The sequence below is a fragment of the Phyllostomus discolor genome, chromosome 11 (genome assembly GCF_004126475.2).
Source record: "Phyllostomus discolor isolate MPI-MPIP mPhyDis1 chromosome 11, mPhyDis1.pri.v3, whole genome shotgun sequence".
Classification (NCBI taxonomy): domain Eukaryota; kingdom Metazoa; phylum Chordata; class Mammalia; order Chiroptera; family Phyllostomidae; genus Phyllostomus; species Phyllostomus discolor.
The window spans coordinates 35815274-35832536 of record NC_040913.2 but is presented as its reverse complement, the minus strand read 5'-3'; the positions used below and the strand labels follow the sequence as shown (position 1 = coordinate 35832536).

Below are 17263 nucleotides of genomic sequence, written 5' to 3'. Positions count from 1 at the left end.
GGACAGCCACCATTTACCCTCCCTTTGCCTTCTCCTACCCTGTCCCACTTTCTCTCCGGCAATCACCATATTGTTGTCTGTGTCTGTTTTTTTGTTTCATCCCTTCAGCTTTTCACCCAGATCCCCAACCCCCCTGCCCTTCTGACAGCTGTTAGTCTCTTTTCTGTGTCTATGAGTCATCATCAACAAAATGAACAGACAACACGCTGAATGGGAGAACATATTTGCCAATGATACATCTGATAATGGGTTAATTTCCAAAATTTATAAAGAATTTATACAACTGAACACCCATAAAAAGCAACAATCCAATTTAAAAAATGGAAAAAGGACCTGAATAGACACTTCTCCAAAGAGGATGTACATACAGATGACCAATAGATATGTGAAAAGATGCTTAACATCACTGATCATCAGACAAGTGCAAATTACAACCAAAATGAGATATCACCTCTCAGCCGTCAGAATGGTTATCATGAATAAATCAGAGGTCAGAATGGTTATCGTTAATAAATCAGCAAACAAGTGCTGGTGAGGGAGTGTGGAGAAAAGGGAACCCTTGTGCACTGTTGGTGGAAGTGCAAATTGTTGTGGCCACTGAAAAACAGTGCAGGGTTTCCTCAAAAATGTAAAAATGGAAATGCCTTAAGACACAGCAGTTCCCCTGCTGTAAATATATCCAAAGAAACCCAAAACACTAATTTTAAAGAATATGTGAACCTCTGTATTCATTGCAGTGCTCTTTACAGTAGCCAAGATTTGGAAGCAGTCAAGTGCCCATCAGTAGATAAATGGATCAAAAAGCTAAGTTATCTTTTCACAACGGCATATTACATGGTCTTAAAAAAAGAAGGAAATCTTACCTTTTGCGACAGCATGGATGGATCTATAGAGTATTATGATAAGTGAAATGAGTCAGTCAAAGACAAATAGCATATAATCTCACTTAGTGTGTGGAATCTAATGAATATAATAAACTAACAAACAGAATAAAAACAGGCTCATAGATACGGACAACAGACTGACTGCCATAGTGTTTTTTTAAAGATAACATGAGAAAATGTGTGGGAATGTGATTAATAAACTGAAAAAGACTTTGTAAACATAAAGTTATCTCATTTTTATTCTAGTCTCATTTTGTGCCTGTTATATTTTGTCAGTTTTTCCTAGAAAAATATTCCAGAGTACATGCAATTATAATTTTGTGATAATTATCTAAATTAATATCAAATTATTTTATTCAAGTGTGCAATTATTCAAATAATTTTAAATTTAACAGGCATGATCTGAAGGATAACTAATATATGGAATACATTTTCCAAATAAATTAACCAAATGAATTTATATGTGTAAAGCACATTTAACAATACTTTGTGTATTCACTTTTTTTAAAAAAATCCACTCTTTCCCTATAGGAAAATGCTTTAACCTAGTCTTCAATGGACTTGAAATTTCAGGAAAAAAATACATATATCTAATTTGGTGAAAAATAATAATAATTCTTGACATAATGATCCTCAATATCCATAAGAAAATAATTCTCATTTTTAAAGCATAAGTTTGTTCTTTCTACACATTATTTTTAAGGCTTACTCTCCACCATGCACCATGCTAAATACAAAGGATATACTACACTACCATACTCACTACTCACTACAGAAATACTAACTTCAGGAGTCATACAACATATTGGAAAAGGCATATAACTTAATAAACAATTACAATAAATTAAGATAAATGTTCATGGCCATATCAAAAAAGAAAACTACATAGATGCAAACCCTGACATTTAAAACTCGCAATCAAGGCAAACTATACAAAAAAGGCAAGAAGTAAAGGCTAAAAGTCCTAACTGTGTTCCAAAGTCGACCATTTGCATGACCCATGGCTTGTCACTTGCTGTTTGAATGCTAGTCCTAATCTATTCGTGTTTAAATTGTTTAATCCTGCTTTATTTTTTTTAAATCTGTCTTATCCATATCTTACTTGAAGTAATAATGCAATACGCAATTGGAGTAAATGTAACAGAAAAGCAGATAATATTATTAGCATGAATAAAACTAAATTAAAGTAAAATAATAACAGTAAAACTGAAACTCTGACTTTTAAAAAACTTGAGACTATTATTCCAATATAAATAAACTAATTATATTTTATGACATAGAGGAAGGTGAAAATACTAATTTCTTTGTTATGGTCTTTAAATAAAGAATGAGAAATTCATATAATTTAATTCTAACAATGAAAAGATTGTATTACATAATATCTCATATGTCCTTGCAATAACAATGGAATATTACAGAACCCTAAGAATGGTCTACCTCAGAGCTGTGCGGCTTTGACCGACTGACTTCATACCTTGCTGTGCAGGTTTAGAGCACCGGTATCCAGAAGTGAACCAAAGTGAAACTCAGAAAGACAGTTTGAAATCTCAGTAAAACACTGGAAATATTTGTAAAGAATGTTAGGATGATGAGTTCTGGCAATGCAATATGTTGCTAGAACCATTTGCTAAATTTTGTGGGGTTTTCTTCCTATGGCTATTATTTATCAGACACAAATTAAATTTTCCAAAGGTTCTCTTATGTACTAAAATGAAAATGTTTCTCAGGAAGTGGCTTTCTCTTGCTTCACTCTTAACCACAAGCATAAAGCATAATTTCTAATCAGCATTAATGAAGCCACCTAACAGATTTTTTATATATTTATATTCAACTTAGTATGAAGAAAAGTGCCTGATGCATAGTAAGCTGTTCGCTTATATATATATTGAACAAATAAATAAGTATTCCCAGAGCTACCTTAAATAAACTAGTATGGGAAATGATGGCAAAAGCATATTCAAGGTGTGAAAAGAATAATGTTGCAAGATCAGTAAGGCAAAAAAAGTTTGATTTATTCTCACAAATAAGATTTTTAAACCAGTGTCATAATACTACTGTACTTCCTTCAGTAATGAAAAATGGAAAGGCTTTGCTTGTCTCAGTACTGTGCAGAAATGACAAGCTTTTGCTACAAACCACAAACAAAAGGATTCAAAGATATGTTACTGAGACAGTGCCACACCAACCACTGTTTCTATCCACAAAAGGTATATGACTACATATGAAATGAATTTTTGAAATAGGGCCATATCTTGCCCAAATAATTACCGTACTAAAACTGCTGTCATTTTCATGGAGGGCTGACAGGTGAAACATCTAGCTGATGACAGTTTTATCGTACTCCAGTTCTTTTGTTGTTGTGCATCTCTCCCCTTGTTCCTCGCTTTGATAAAGCTGAACAGTAGAATGTTAAAACAAGTCTTAACATTTAAATTCCACCATATTATATAATGTGTTTGACTAAAACCCAACAAATTTAGCAATGCACTGCTTCATCACCATTGATCATTGTATTGGAATTCATCCTCAAAAATCCTAACATCCGTAGCCCATTTCAAGGATTTTACATATGTTTTTACCTTCTTGCCTTTTATAACTTATTGATGCATTTTTTTCTCAATGAGAATGTCAAAATAATCTATCTAAGGAAAAGTAAATCCTACATGAGTACAGCTTCTAGCAATTCACACTGCCCATATTTTTGTTACGGAACATAGGAATGTAGGGGCAAATGGCTGAATTGAATACAATCAAGGTTGCTGCTAGAAAATCACAAAGCCCATTATCATCACCAGTGGTAGAGTTAGAGAGGCAATTGGAATTTAGAAATGTATTTTTTAATGCTGCACTGGAAAAATCACAATGCACTAGATATTGAATTTTCCCTGACTTGGGAAAAGTTATAATCGTTTCTAATTTTCTTTAATGTAATATATGACCATCTGAGATCAGGTAAATAGAAATTTCTAAATGTCAATGTATGAAAGTATTTCATAAACAAGAGACACAGCCAGGAAGTCTGCCGTATTTCTGGAAATGTTCCCTACACTCTAAAGTTGACAAGGCAGAGTGCCATTGCAGCATTAATTGCAGCCTTTGGAGTGGATGAATATTTCTCTCTAATTAAGACTTTTGGAATTTAAAGAAATATGATCTCTCCTGCTGGTGTGACAAATTGTTATATATTAATGAAATCAAATAATTTAAATGGTGGCCACTGGACAGTCTCGGCTTTTCACAGGTTGCAATGTTACTGCATCATTTATGCCAAAATAATTATATTTTATCAGCCCTACCTTTTTGTGATAAAGGAAAGACTTGGAGTCCCTGTCAGAGCAAAGGCAAGGCTCCCTGAAAGGGGAGCATGCAGCAAAAGCAGACTGAGGTCTGGTCCTGAGCACAGATGGTGTGGACATTGGGACCCTCAAAGAGCAATAATTACTCATGAAGCAAAAGGCTTCCAGACGAAGAGGTTTAAAGACAGGCAGTTTCACTCACAGAAATGCTTGGAAAGGCTCCCTGAAACAATGGAAGGCCGAGGGGAAAAAGCCTTTATATGGAGACTGCTGCCACAGTATTCGGAAATTATTCAGGAGCCAGTAGAGTCACCAGGAATTTTTTCCAGGAATAAACTGGAAAAAAATATTCTCCAATGAATAAACACACTTGAAAAGAAGTAGGTATTACAAATAACCAGGATTTGTGTTTGCATGAGTGTTAGAGGTTGGAGGAACTTGGAAGAAGAGGCATCAAAAGGGACTGCATCAGGGTTTCATCCTTGGCTTTCCTGCAAATTGTCAGCCAGGGCTTTTCCCCACTGGGATCAGCTTTACTCAGCCATAGCTGGCAAGAACAACACTTCCACGCCTGTTCCCCTATCCTAAATGGGTTTCTTCCACATTCTGCAATCAAAAGTTACCAGGTCCCAAACCCATACAACCAAAGTCTTTAATCTTGTAGGTAACACACACCTCTTTCCATTATCTATCTGAAAAGTGGTTCTTAGGCAATCAGTGTGCCCTCAGATCTGTTGTAAGGCATTCAACTAGTGAGATGCATTCACTGAAATGTGACTCCAGGGACAGCAAATGGCCCCAGAAACCACAGCTCTCGGGCACTCAATTAGTCTCTGCCTCTGTATCATTGAGCAGTATTTTGTAACCAACACCAAAGCATTCTTACAATTCTAAGGGCTCATTTTTGGTACATTATCATTTCTATCACACTTAATAGCTATGTGCACTGCCTGCCACTGTGTGTGAGCTATACTTTGGGTTGTACCCAGGACTTTAATGCTTTTATTTATTCTGCGTATTTCAAACTCGGACTCCTCACTCCATCAGTAAACCTCCAATCAGCAATGATTTGAGTATCCGCATTTACCCCTTTTCAGTGACTTGAGTATCTACATTCATTTCTTTGCAATTGTTCTACAAATCAGTTGTCTCTCATTCAAGTAACTGAAATCAACCTATATGATGCATATTCCATTTACCCATGGATTTTACAGTTTGAGTTGAATTGTCTTATATGACAGATATAAATCTTTGTTCAGAAACTCAAACGTGAATAGAATGTCATTGTTTCTAGGTACTCCTCCCCCTCCCCTTTCCTCTTCCTCCTCTTTCTCCTCCTCCTTTTATATAAACTATACATAAAAAAAATAAAGGTAGCTAACATTGGTCTTCTGGGAGAGTGAAAGCACAGTAAATAATAGAGTTAAATCAAAATTCTGTAAATTTATAAACTAAATTTTTGTGAAATTATAATTCCTTAATAGGCACTTTGAACTCTGGTACATTATTTTCTCTTCTATTCTATTCTACTTTTGTATGTATTATTTACTTCTTTACAAATGCTGTGCAGGACACACTAAATTGATTTCATAATCCACTAAGAAACAATTATCTGTGACATAAAGAATAAAGAAATAACATTTAAGATGAATAATCATGATAGTAAATAATATTTTATACTTAAATATATAACATAGAAAAGTCCACATTGCAATGGTTTCGGTTCTGAGAAATTACAAGTTTTGTTTGCACTCATGGATAAAATGTAATATTTTAGGAGAGAATTTTGGTGTCTGGTAGATGTTGCCAGAAAGTAATTATGTTTTCTTAATGCCACCCAAAGATTTTGTGAAGAGAAGGATAAAAGGAAAGAAAGAGCTAAAGATAATTTTTTCTGCACTAAAATAAATAACACATGGCCTGAACAACATTGAACAAAGTATTTGAAATAAGAATTACCTTAGAAAATCTAAAGTAAGTGTTTACTAAATAATACAAAAATATTTTCAAACTTGAAACAAGCTCTATATTTATATTTTAAAATACTGCTGATTTCTAGCACATTAATATTCTGGACACTGCAAATGTGTTAATACAAAATCATGTAAATGTATGGGTCAAGGAGTTCATTTGTTATTTCTCTATTTTGGGGCATTAACACAAAAATACTTGCTCCATTCAATAAATTCAATAATTTGTTTAAATATTACATTTCTGCTCTCAATTATGTTTTCAAATCTTAGTAATTTGGTGAATTTTCTTACTATCACATCTGATTTTTAATAATTTAGTCCCTGAATCCACTCCTTGATTTTATTGAATGTTATCATGACTTACTGAGTTTTTAAATATGTTTTTCATATTCATCTGTATATAAACCTTTCAAACATTTAAATTTAATCATAGGTAGCACATAAACTGGAACTGTTGCTAATTCTTTATTGCAAAAACTAACTATTCATGGGATTAGGTGAATTATAATTCTAATTTATTTATAAATAACATAGCTTCAAAGTTTTTTGTATCCTTCCTCTGAAAAAGCATGTTCAAAAGTTTCCTGTCCTTAGTGAACATTTACTTTTATTTCATAATAAATGAGGATGTAAAGTTATAACATTAAATTTCAATTCCTCCTTTGAAAAGAACTTTGGAGGAAAACAAAAATTCCTAATCTAAAAATTTTTCCCATCTTTTACTTTTCACATACCTCTTATCCTAAAAAAGTAAATCAGCTTTAAAGGACTAGTGATAAAATTTTGATTTTATAAAATTGACAAAAGAGATAATACAAACAAAATAAATGTTAAACATTAGAATGTATTTAACAAAACTTTGAAATAAGCCCTTTGTATTCATTTATAATGAATGTAAATATGAATTACTTCAATTTCTTAGACTTCTGAGGAAGTAAGTTGGAAGTTGACATCCAGTTACCAGGAGAAATGAAGATTTCTTTTTTATTTTAATAAAAATTATTTTTATTTCAACTATAACTTGTATTTCTTTTCTTTTTTCACACTTTTTATTGTTCAATTTCTTCGGAGTATTATGAAATCTATGACAACTTTAAAAATATTATATAAATGAGCATATAATCACAGATCTGATTTATCTTAATGCTAAAGATATTTCATAGTGAAATAACATTATAAAAATAAATGTTTTATATTTAATTGAAATTCTATTCTGTAATGAATTGATTTCCCTTAGACTAAAATACTAAAAAACAAAACAAAACAAAACAAAAAAAACACAACACAACACAAAGGAGTTTAGGTTCCAGCCAAGATGGAGTAGCCTCATCCCTCCCTTTTACTAAAACTAAAAACCCGTGTATACAACACAACAAGAGCAGAAGGACAGTGAGAAACTGTCTAGGAACCTCAGAACTGGAGGAATGACAGGGCAGTGAACCCCTGGCTTTCCTCATTGCCTCCCATGTATCCTGCAGAGAGTGTTGCAGAAGTTGCCAACCCAGAACCGCCAAAAGGCACAGGCAAAAATAAGCTCCAAGAAAAGTCTGCTCTCTCTGAACAAAAGGCCAGGTAGCCTACTACACCAAAGGAAGCCTCCCCATCCCACCCCCACTCTTTCACCAGGACCAAATGGGGGATGATTTTCCACTTACCCTTAACCCCATGAAAATAAGCATTGTACCTCAGATGTCCCACAGAGTGGAACTGGCCAATTGAGAGCTAATAATTTTCTTACATCATTCAGTTATGCACGCTTTGTTGTGATTGCTTAGTTACCATATATTATTGAGCAACTTCTATAGATGATAACTTCTAATAATTACATTGATCAAATGAACCTATTAATTCTGAATACAAACCTAACATGCACAGTCTGTTTCATTCAACTCCCAGTTTTTATCCTTAAAATCTTGAGTAATAAAGTTTAAAACCTGCTATATTTAAATTGTAATTTCATGATCTTGAATGTGAAATAAATCAACATTAATTCCTTTGACTTCCTGTATCCATAAGTACACTTAATGGTACTGACTGGAAGTGTTGCAGCTGTGTGAGGCAGGGAGTGGGATTTCATTCCAGATTTCCAGAAACAAGAGGATTAAAATAGTCCTCTCATTGCCACACCACATTCATCCAACAAATATTTTTGTGTTGAGTGTGTACTATGTAAAATCAATATTTCATTTGTTGAGGATACAACAGTGAACAAAATGAAAAGACCTGTCTCTGGAACTTATGTCTAACAGTGAATGCAGAAAATAGTGAAGAAAATACCTATTATATGAAATGTTGATGAGAACTCAGGAGAAAAAAATCCACAGCATGGCATAGAAATATGACTATTTGGGGAAGGGAGATGGTTTTAGACTGGGAAAGTTTCACTCAAAGGGTATCATTTGAGTAAAGACTTAGAGAATTGGTTGAGTCAGCTTTGGAGCTTTCTAGAGAAAGGGCCTAAAAGAGAAGCATGCCTGATATAATGAAAGATCATCGACTAGAATGGAGTGCTAAGGGAGTGAATGGTAATATAAGAGTGAGACACTCTTATACACACACACACACACACACATATATATATGAGACTATGAAAACTTTAGCTTTAATTCTGATTGGCAGTAGAATTAAAATATTTTGAGCACAAGAGTGACATAATTGTCAAACATGTTAATAAAATCATTTTGGTCACTCTTTTGAGAATAGACTATAGCAGAGGAAAAACAGAGGGAGCTACTCTGATAATTAGGCATGAGATGATGATTGATTGGATTAGAGTGTTGATTTTGTAGCTAGTGGAAAATGAAGACAATCAATTAGATATGCTGGTAGATGGAGCATAGAATTTGAGAAAAGTTTTTGAGCTTATGCTGATTCTAGATATGTTTACCCAGACATCTAGACAATGGAAGCTCCACTTACAAATGAGAAAGAATATAATACAAACAAGTTTTTTGTTTGTTTTGTTTTGTTTTTTGAGGGAGGAGTGATGAGGGAGGAAATTAACAGGAAGAAGCCAAAGAAACATTTGAAATAGCTAAAGAGGTAAAAGAAAAAATGAAAAACTTTAGTGATCTGGAAACCTAATGAAGAAAGCATTCTGGAAAAGAGGGGGTGATTTGCTGTCTAACACTACTGATATGACAATAAAGTGAGAACAAGAATTCACCATTAGATTTAGTAATGTGAAGGTCACTGGTGATCTTAGCATGGAGTCGTGAGCATGAAAGACTAATTAATGTGGATTTGAGATGGAATTGGTGAGGACGAATGGGAGATGGCAAGAATAGAAAATTATCTTAAGTAGAAAGGTAGTGAGTATAGACAACATGAATAATAAGGGTGACACCAATTCAGCTCACGTGTGTTCAGCTCTTCATGCACTCCAGTAAAATGGCTTCATGTGTTTTGTTTCACTGAATACTTAGACTTATAAGATAAATATTACTGTCCATATTTTATGAATGAGAAAAGTGAGGTACAACAAGATAAGGAAATTAGCTCAAGATCAAAAAGACCTCATTTTTAAGTACTATCTTATGCTAACAATCAGGTAGTAGACCTATATCATTTAGAATGATATTTTTGTCAATGTTGTGGACTTAAAGCAAACAGATGTACCAGCAAGGTCCACATGGCAGGAAGTCTGGAGTTGTATGACTATAGGTCTGGTTAATTTAGCAATGCAATAATATCAGAGGTCCTGTATGAGTTCTTTGCAAAAAGTCTGCAGAACTCCAAGAATCACATTTTCATATAGAAACATTTCAAAGTTGGAAGGAAGGTCAAGGAAATTCTTGTGGTGGGTATTTTACAGAGCAAAAGTTTCCTAAAATTTACCTTTTTGTACCTTATTGATTAGGAATGATTAACTCACCAGAGTTCTTGCTGCAATGGAAGCTAGGAAAATGAGAAACCAGTCTTTCCAGCCTTTGTAATGGCATCTTGGCTATAACAGCAGGGAGAAGAGAATTGTGAATATCTGCTGAGTTAAGAAAAGCACAGATCTGTCAGAAAGAATACTCAGGAGAAAGAGAATCATGTGACATCATGCAACTATACTTGTTTAGTAAAGCGATAATGTTAGTTTGAGATGATACTAAGAAGGCGAGGAAATTCTCTAAACTTAATTTAAAATTTGTGCAGCTTCAGGAGCACCTGCTGCAAACTGTGGATCCAAAACCTCTCACCACCAACACCTAATCATCCGTGGTGCACTCCAGATCCCTTTTGGTTCTAAGGAAAGTATGGCAACTGTCATGAATCAACTGATTGTAAATCTCCTTAAAGAAGAATATCACCTGTAGAATAAGATTACAATTATGGGGTTGGTACTGTTGGCATGGCCTGTGCCGCCAGCATCTTATTGAAGGACTTAGCAGATGAACTTGCTCTCGGTGCCGTCGAGGAGGACAAATCAAACGTAGAGATAATGGATTTTCAACACGGCAGCAGTTTCTTCAGAACACCAAAAATTTTCTCTGCCAAAGACTATAATGTGACTCCAAACTCCAAGCTGGTTATTATCACAGCTGGGGCATGTCAACATGAGGGAGAAAGTGATCTTAAGGTAATTTGGTCCAGTATTAAGTAATCATCTTTAAACCCATCATTCTTAATGTAGAATGCAGCCCCAGCTGCAAATTGCTTATTATTTCCAACCCACTGTATCTTGACCTAAGTGGCTTGGAAGATAAGCAGCTTTCCCAGAAGCCATGTTATTGGAAGTGGTTGCAATCCGAATTCAGTCCAGATCTGTTACCTAATAAGAGAAAGGGGCTGAGAGTTCGCCCATTATATCTGTCATGGATGAGTCCTTGGGATCACGGAGACTCTAGTGTGCCTGTGTGGGCTAGAGTGAATGCTGCTGGTGTCTCCCTGGAGAAGCTGCCTGATTTAGATGAGGAGCAGTGGAAAGGGGTTCCCAGACAGGTGGTTAACAGTGCTTACGTGGTGATCACACTGAAAGGCTGCACATCCTGGGCCACTGGACAATCTGTGGCAGGCAGAAAGTATAACAAAGAAACTTAAGTGCATGCATCCAATGTCCACCATGATTAAGGATCTTTATGGAACAATACTAATAATAATAAAAAGATGTCTTCCTTATCGTTCCTTGCATCTTAGGTCAGAGGGGAATGTAAGATGTTGTGAAGGTGACTCTGATACCTGAGGAAGAGGCCCCATTTGAAGAAAAGTGCAGACACTTTGGGAGTTTAAAAAGAGCTGCAGTTTTAAAGACTTCTAATGTCATACCACTTCACTGTCTAGGCTGCAACTGGATTTTAGCTGGAGATTGAACATACTGTCCTTTTTGTCTGGTCTGTGACTAAAGCAGTAATAAGGCAGCCAAGGAGAGACATTAATTTCCCAAAGTTAGACCTAAGAATGGTTCATAAAATCCTGCAGCTATATCCTAATGCTAGATGGTCCTTATCTTGTGTAGTACTAAACTGGTTAGTGTGAAATAGTTTCACCTTCTCAAAGACACCACAGCCAAAGTTGCACACGCTATGGTTGCCCTTCAAATTAGATGTATGTTCACTGTGTGTCATATAACTTCTGGTTCCTTTACCCAACGTGCCTAGTCAGAAATATATTTCTCCCATTAGTCATATCCTTGGACCCAGTATATAAACAGAATATTGCATGCTTTGTTCATAACTATTATAAAGGATATTATTTTGTGTACTATATGTATTGGCATAGTGTACATTGCTAAATAATGTAACCACATCTACAGATAAGTAATGCAGACAACCATCCAAGTGCCATACTATATGTGTGTGTGTGTGTGTGTGTGTGTATACACATGTGTATACATACACATACACACACACACATATAATATATGCAATTTTTTCCCCACAAAGTAACTGATTTAAATCTTTCTGGGCCGATCAATGCATTTGTAAAGTAAGTTTTAAACTAATAATAAATAAAATTTTAAGGTTAATGTATTGAAAGATTTAATATTGCTAAAATGGTCATATAACCAAAGCAATCAACAGAATCAATGCAATCACTTACAAAATCCTGTGGCATTTTTCTAAGAAATGGAAAAAAAATTCTGTAATGTATACAGAATATCAAAGGACTCAAATGGTTAAAAAACAAGCTAGAGGAAGAAAACCCAAGCTGGAAGCTTTACACTTCGTGATTTAAGTTACAGCAACCAACACGGCATGGTATTGGCATAAAGACAGATACAGAACAATGAAACTGAATAGAGAGATCAGAAATAAATTTTTGTAAATATGGTCAAATTTTCTTCAATAAGGGTATGAAGAAAACTAAATAAGAAAAGAAAATGTAAAAGAATGAAGATGGACTCAGCATATACACAATTTAACTTAAAATAAAGACCTAAACATAAGACCTGAAGCTACAATACTCCTAGGAGAAAACATTGGAGAAAAGCTTCATGAGATTGGATGGGTCAGTAATTTCTTATATATCACACCAAAAGCATGGACAATAAAAGCAAATATTAAAACTTTTTCACAGTATAGAAAACATTCAACAGAGTGAGAAGGCAATGTAGGAATAGGAGGAAGTATTTGTAAATCATATATTTGATGAGGGGTTGTTGACAGTTACTCCATGGTATTGCTTCCTCGTCCTCCATTTCGTCTGAGCAAATGACTTGCACAGACCTTAAACTGACACTAGACCACCTCGTTCAAGTGCACACCCTAGATAGCTACCTGCACAGTCACAATTAAGTTCCTGATAAGACTTCCCTAATAGCCCTTGTGATAAAGTTTCTCTGCCTCCTAGCACCTTCTCCTTGTGGGTCTCTTCAATGAACCCACATTAAACTTGCCAACACCCTCCTCTTTTTGTTTAATCTGAGCAATTCTTCCTTCCTTCAGGAACTCCAAAGCACTCCAGTTATGGATGCTAATGAAGGTGTGTGCCCCAGGTCCCAGATCTCTCTGACCAGTGCTGTGCCTTGACCACCCCACATGGCCTTACAGAATGAATAATTCTGAAAGGCCTGCCAGGTATTTCCTCCACTAATAAACTCCTTTATTTCAGTTCCTCTTGTAGTCTGTTGTGGAACAAGGGCTCACCATCTGGTGCCCTGTGCTCCACTTAGCAAATGTTAATTGACAGATTCATGACAGGGGTTAGTATCTAGAATATATAAAAAACTCATACACTTAACAACAACCAAACAAACATAAAACAAACAAAGAAACAAAAATAATGGGCAAAGGATCAGCAGACATTTTCCAGAGAAGGTACGCAAATGGCCAATAAGTACATGAAATGACACTCGACACCACTCATCATTAGGGAAACATAATCCACATTAGTTATCACTTCACACTTATTAGAATAACCACTGTCAAAAATAAATAAATAACAATAAAACCCAAAACAAAGTCAAATAAAAGTAACAAATGTTAGTAAGGAGGTACAGAAATTGGACCTCTTGTATTAATATAATGGTGATGTAGCCACTATAGAAAACTGTGTGGAGACTCCTCAAAAAATTAAAATACAACTACCACATGATCCTCCAATCCCACTTCTGTGTATACATCGAACAGAAGTGAAATCAGTATCTCAGTTATATTTGCACACCAATGTTCATTGAAGCATTAGTCACAATTGCCAAGGAACAGAAGTAACTTAAATGTCGACTAATGAATGAATGAAACAAATGTGGAATATACACACAATGAAATATTGTTCAGCCTTAAAAAGGAAGGAAATCTCATCATATGATAAAATGTGGACAAATTTTTAGGATATTATGCCAAGTGAAATAACCCAGTGATAAAATACAAATATTGCATGATTTCACTTGTATATCTAAAGTAGTGAAACTTTTAGAAACAGAAAGCAGAATGCTGGTTGTTGGGGGCTCAGTGTGGGGGCGAGGGCAGAGAATAGGGATTGTTGTTCAAGGTACAGAGCTTCAGTTCTGCAATACAGCAAACATCCAGAGATCTGTTTTTACAGATCATATTTTTTATCATAATAAAAAATAAATAAATACAATTTTAGTCAGGAGTAAATGTGTTCTTTCATTGCTTACCTTTACTGTGATCTAATATTGCCCAACTATAGTAAAAGTTTGCATTTACTGAACATTTACCATGTGCTGGGAGCAAAGAAGGGGCCCAGTATAGATTGTTTGTAATTCTGTTCTACCAGTGAGAAAATCAAGGCCAGAGGATTAAGTATTTTGCATAAAGGTACATGTCTCACAAATGGTTATATTAATATTCAAATTAAGCATGTCTGATTGCAAATAAACACTGAAATATATGATCCACTTTTGCTGTTGTTCTTATTAGTTTTTGTTTTGTTTTAGCTGACCTGGAAAATGTATATGACAAATATTTTGCAGCATAAAATTTCTTATAATAAATTTTATTAATTTTTAAGCTTATTAAGATTTGTAACTATACATATTAACTTTATTTACAATATATTATGTGTATATGCCTTTGGAATAATTGTAGACATTCATAAAAACAGTGTGTACTGAAATTCTGCCTTTAATAATACTCAGCTCATCTAACTGTTTTTACAACTCAAACATGATGTAGTTTGTGTGAGAAGAGATGGATTATTATCTCATTTTGTTGATAAAGAAACTGAACTTAAGTTGAAGTAATTGAGTTTATCAAAGTAGATCTTTTGTTAATATCAGAAGCAGAAGAAAGATTATACCTTCTTAGTCTTTGTGTGGGCTTTCCCCAGAAAACACGCTACTAGCTACCATATGGTAACTTTACTCATTATTAATAAGAAACTAAGTTTCCTCAATGCTTCACATGAATTTAAGAGATTAAGCACAAGCTTTCAAAAAATTTCTAGTAGTGGGTTGCTTAGGACGCTACTCATTTTCTTCTAGAAGGTTCTTTCTCATCTACATTAGTAGAATTTGTATGAATTCTTGCTTTAAAATATTTAAAAACATTTGTAGAAGTCTTGCTTTAAAATATTTAAAAAACAAAATTCTAGCCAATGCCATATGTACACTTATGGAAATAGAAATTATCACTTAAATCTATATTAAACCAAAGCATATTTTTAATCCATTCAATTTATGATAAACCAAGTTGTCCTTAGGATGTCCTGGCCGCAGTTTTATTTATAATCATGTGCTGTGTCAGTTTAATCCCTCTCTTTCTCTCTTTCTCTCTCTCTCTCTCTCCCCCCACACACTCCCAGTATTGGTGTTTCAGTGTAAATGACACACTGCATCCTTCTGTTCACTTTGTGCTGCCTTGACTCTGCTTAGCGATTTATTGTTCACAGACAATTCTGATTCTTCCAACACAGTGGATGTGCTTCCTCAGCTGTTTATGTGGTTCTCTGACAATATTGTATGCACTTCCAGCCAACTAAGAATGGGTTTAGCTGCTTAGCTTCTTCCAATTACTCTGACTTATACTGGTTTAAAGTCAATTGAGCAGAGGCAGACAGAGGATGTCTCAGCTTGTTCCATTTTTTTTAACATTGATCTTTTCTTCCCATCTGTGTCTTACAAGAACAGTATTCATTTTATTCTTTTAATGTATGAGTAATTCAATATATAACTCTCCTTGAAGTGTATATAATCTCTCTTTCCTCCCTTAGCTTCTATTCTATTAGTCCTTTTAAAATGACATTTTAAAAATTATCCTTGGGGTTAATTGAAATATAGCTCTTACTGGAGACATAGGCATGGCTTTTCCCTCTCACTAAGTATCTCAGTTATATTCTTTAAAAGTATTTATAGAATCACATAATATGTATAGAAGGTAATATATAGATTATGAAAGAGGGGGGATCCCAATTCAGCCAGAAATCTACTTGGGTCAATCATATTTTAGTTGGTAAAATTAAAACATAGACATTTTAAAAGACATTGATTGGGAGGAGGATATGAATGAAGAAGGTGAGTATATATGTTAGGGAGAATAAATATTTACTTATTATTCATCCAAAATTTAGGAAATGGGTGTCTGTGGGACATAAGTAAACCACTTTCTTTGTCAACTTGTTCTTGATTAATAGTTTTTTTTATTGATCTCCAGTTCTTTTTTCTCCATAAATAGAATCTAAAAAGCTCAAAGACCTTCATGTGTGGCCAGCATTATATTGGTAGTAAAGGCTCAGTGACTGATGGGAAAACAAATGGATAAACAAATAAGTATATGAATTTCTTAACTTCTCAAAATATTATGGAGTTATTTCATTTCAAAAGGTACTGGATACACTACATGAGTCTTTGAAACCTCTCCTTTAAAAAAAAAAAAGAAAAAGAAATTTCTCCTCTCATTCAACTAAGAACTAACACAAGCACTACTAATAATTTGTCTTATACTGAGTTAAGGTTTTCCATTCTTCTTAATAGCATCTTATTAACATATTATCCTCTAAAGATAGTCTTCAAATTTATTGCAGATTAAATTCCTGGAAAAGGAATTGTAATTTGTACTAATCATACCCACACCTTATTTTCCCACTGAAACAAAATTATAATAGGAAGTTATATTTCTCACCCTGAGAAAGTCGGATGCCCATTTTTATAGAAGTAGCCACAAATTTTACATTTAATCAACTATAAATGATATACTTACATAATCTGAGGTTTCTAAAGGATATGTACATTGGGAAATGAGAACAGCGCTGTAAGCCATCATATAAAATTGCATTTAATGTAATAGAGTATAACAGAATACATTACAAAATATTTAAAATAATGGACTATATGGCAGAGCATGTGAGAGTAATTCAGAGGCACAGAGCCCAGGCCTTGCAACATTGTATCCAGTGCCACAGTAGCCTGAGGAGCAGAACTCCTCTGCCCAGGGTGTTCCAGGTTGCTAGAAATAGCACACAAGGCAACTGTAACAGAGACTAATTCCTTTAAAAACCTTGTTAGCAAATTGGACTTCTGGTCCTTGAGCAAGCTGTGAATATCTCCAGGGTCCACACCAACCCACATTCTTGACCTATCATAGTTTCCTTTCTTTTAACCTTGCCTCGAGTTGCTCCTCCTTCCCAACCTTTCCACTCAGACCTTTGCTTTCACTGAAAGTTTTATTGAACACCTTTTCTTAAGTAAAAATGTTCCTTCCCTAAGGAAACTAAGAGCCTGAAA

At 34.5% G+C, this 17263-nt stretch overlaps 1 pseudogene; it reads left to right on the top strand.

Moving 5' to 3' along the window:
* Positions 1-10397: 10397 nt before the first annotated feature.
* LOC114508943 lies at positions 10398-11565 on the top strand (annotated as a pseudogene).
* The last annotated feature ends 5698 nt before the right edge of the window (positions 11566-17263 follow it).